Source organism: Ailuropoda melanoleuca, chromosome 5 (assembly GCF_002007445.2).
Source record: "Ailuropoda melanoleuca isolate Jingjing chromosome 5, ASM200744v2, whole genome shotgun sequence".
Lineage (NCBI taxonomy): Eukaryota > Metazoa > Chordata > Mammalia > Carnivora > Ursidae > Ailuropoda > Ailuropoda melanoleuca.
Genome location: NC_048222.1, coordinates 41,340,192 through 41,343,895, shown reverse-complemented (window position 1 = coordinate 41,343,895; position 3,704 = coordinate 41,340,192).

Here is a 3,704-nt window from a genome sequence, read left to right as displayed (position 1 = left end):
TAAAAAAAAAAAAAAAGAAAGTATTCCCAAAGTGGGGTGGGGTGGAAGCAAGCCCTCAGCCATCAGACGCACAGAGACCAACACTATTTGATTTTCATGTCTCATGTTTCCAGGTTATTTCTTCTATGTTCCCAATAGTAAGATATTTTGTGATTCTTTTTTTTTTTAAAGATTGTATTTATTTATTTGACAGAGACAGACAGCCAGCGAGAGAGAGAACACAAGGAGGGGGAGTGGGAGAGGAAGAAGCAGGCTCATAGCAGAAGAGCCTGATGTGGGGCTCGATCCCAGGAACGCCGGGATCACGCCCTGAGCCGAAGGCAGACGCTTAACGACTTCGCCACCCAGGCGCCCCAAGATATTTTGTGATTCTGAAAAATATTTGAAAAAAGAAAAACACTTGGGTTATTTTTGACTCTTTCATAATTTTAAAACATTTTATGATCAAATGCCTCATAGAAGCACTCTCACCAGGTGAGGGAGCTGAGGAGTTGTTCCTTAAATGTTTTCATGAGTAGGAGTGTGTTTTAAACATTCAAGGTTGAAGAAGTGTTATTCAAAACATGGAAGAAAATTTCCCTGAGCGCATTCAAATAGCAAAAGTGTCTTAGAACACAAATAACATGAACTACAAAAAGAAAGATCAATAAATTTGACTTCATCAGAACAAAACATTTGTTCTTCAAAGAAAGTTAAAAGACAACCCACAGGCAGGTAGAAAATGGCTACAAAACATACATTTGACCACAGACTTGTATGCTGTATAGCATATATAAAGAACTCTTATAAGGCAACAATAAGACCAACAACCCAGTTCAAAATGGGCAAAAGATTTAAACATTCACTTCCCCACAGAAGATACGTGGATGTTAAATAAGCAGGTAAATAAGATGCTCAGAATCCCTAGTCGGTAGGGAAATGCAATTAAAACCACAACAAGAGGCGCTCCAGGTGGCTCAGATGGTTGAACGTCCGACTCTTGATTTCAGCTCAGGTCATGACCTCAGGCTTATGAGATTCAGCCCCATGTTGGGCTTGGCCCTGGGTGTGGAGCCTACTTGAGATTCTCCCCCCTTCCCCCCTCCTCTTCTAGAAAACAGAACAAAACAAAACAAACACCCAACACACAATAAGGCTATGCATCCACTAGAATGGCTAAAACTTGAAAAGACCAATCATACACATACTGACAAAGATGTGCAACAACTAGAACTCTCCTCCGATACTGGTGAGAACTGGAAAATAGTTTAAATACTTTGGAAAATAGTTTGAAATTTTTAAAAAAGTTAAACGTACACCTACTGTATGACCCAGCCATTTTACTCTTAGGTATCTACCCAAGAGAATGAAAACATATCCGTGTAAAGACTTGTACACAGATGTTCCTAGCAGCTTTATTAATAAGAGCTAAAAAACTTGAAACAACACAAATGTCCATCAAAAGGTGAATAGAGGGGCGCCTGACTAGCTCAGTCCATGGAGCATATGACTCTTGATCTTGGGGTTATGAGTTTGAGCCCCACGTTAGGTAGAGATTACTAAAAAATAAATAAATAAACTTAAAAAAAAAGAAAGAAAATAAATTGTGGTACATCCATAAAATGACACACTACTCAGCAATCAATGAACTATTGACAAACACAACATGAGTTAACCTCAGCAATTATGCTGAGTGAAAGAATCCAGACATATAATTCCATTTATATAAAGGTCTAGAAAATGCAAACTATACCAGGGCAGTGGGGAAGATGAGGAAAAGATTATCTAAAGGGGCATGAGGCAGGATGCCTGGGTGGCTTAGTTGGTTAAGTGTCTGCCTTCAGCTCAGGTCATGATCCCAGGATCCTGGGATTGAGTTTCACGTGGGGCTCCCTGCTCAGTGGGAAGCCTGCTTCTCCCTCTGCCTGCTGCTCCCCCTGCTTGTGCACTCTCTCTCTCTTTGACAAGTAAGTAAAACTTTTTTTTTTTTTAAATATTTTATTTATTCATTCGAGACAGAGAGGTACAGAGAGAAAGAGCAGGAGCAGGGGGAGAGGCAGGGAGAGGGAGAAGTGGACTCCCTGCTGAGCCGGGAGCCAGATGCCACCGATCCCAGGACCCTGAGATCATGACCTGAGCCAAAACCAACAGCTGGGCACTTAACAGACTGAGCCACCCAGGCACCCCCAAATTTTCTACTTTCAATGCATGCCATGTATTTTATGTGATCATGTCCCAATAGATTCAAAGTATATAAGAGATGTTTTTAAAATCTAGAAGAAAATACCCTCAATAGTATTTAAACTAATTTCATTATACTCACCGAGTTCCCGGTTTTCAAGGGTATATAGCACTGAATTCCTCTTACCTTACGGGAATTGAATGAGTAATTGTTTTTTTTCTCATTGTTACTTTTAATTTTTTGTATGAAAAAACAAACAGAAACAGTGAATGGAAGTACCGCAATTGTTAGGAGGGAAATTAAAAGAGCCACATGAATTAGCTGATTATTTCATTTTGTAATTGTTCTCTCCAGTGGTTTTAACCCTTCAAGGTGAGAATGCTTCTATTTATGTTTACCTTGCAAACTGGTTAAATGGCTTGAAATGAAACAAAATAATTTCATGTGGAAAGAAACCATACAGTTTTTATTGCCGACAAGGGCAGAAAAGTTAACGACAAAAAGTTTTGAGTAAAAGCCTCGGAATACTCATTTTTTTATGAGACGGCACTGCAGCACATTACAGATTGAGTTTTTTTAGAAACTTGCTAAGGATTTTTCCTTCTCTAAAATAGTACGATTTCGTAGTTATTTTTACAAAGTCTATAGGAAGACATACGAGGATAGATTCTTCGGTTTCAGTGAGCTCCCAGGTAGGTACCTCATTGCTACGGAAAAAGCCTGGGGCTGTTGAATCAGTAGACCTGGATCCTGACCAATATTTGATACTAATTTATAGTGTAACCCAAACTTTTCTGGCTACCAGTCTCTTCTATAAAACAGAGATCACACTGGATCATACTACTTCATCTATGTGCTTCAAGAGATCCTTTACAGGACCTGGTCAGAAAGAAAAGAGAGCGATCTCATCATTCAACAAATATTTATGGATTGACTGTATGCCAGGTATGGTTCTCGGAGCAGTGATGAGATGGTGAACAAGACAGGTGTCCCTCTCTTCCAGCAGGGAACCAGAAAGTAAGTTAAAAAAAAAAAAGTAAGATATTAAGAAGAAAATAAAATGGTGATGTGACAGAGAGTGACTGGAAGGATAGTGTAGTAAGGATGCGGAAGTGACATTTGGTTGGATCTTATGGCAAGAAGTACCCAATCAAGCAAAGGGCTAAGGGAAGATGGCTCCATGCTGAGTGAACAGGAAGTCCAGAGGCCCCAAGGTAGGAAACAGCACGTGTGTTCAGAAGGAGAAAAGGTCACAGTGGCCAGAATTAGTGACTAAGGGGGAAAGTAGGATGAGGTGAGGTGTGGAGGCAGCAGAGCTGGAAAGTTCTGATAAGCGTTTTGGAGTTGGATCCATTGGTGGGCCATAAGCAGTAAACTAATTTTCATTTGTTTATTTTTTAAGCTCCTCTAGTTGCTCTATGAAAAATGGACTATCAGGATGTCAGAGGGAAAGTGGAGGGCCAGTTAGGATTCTTATACGTTTGGGAGATAGAACTTACAGGCAGGCCCACCCCTGATGTTTGTAGGGCCCAGGGCAAGAGAA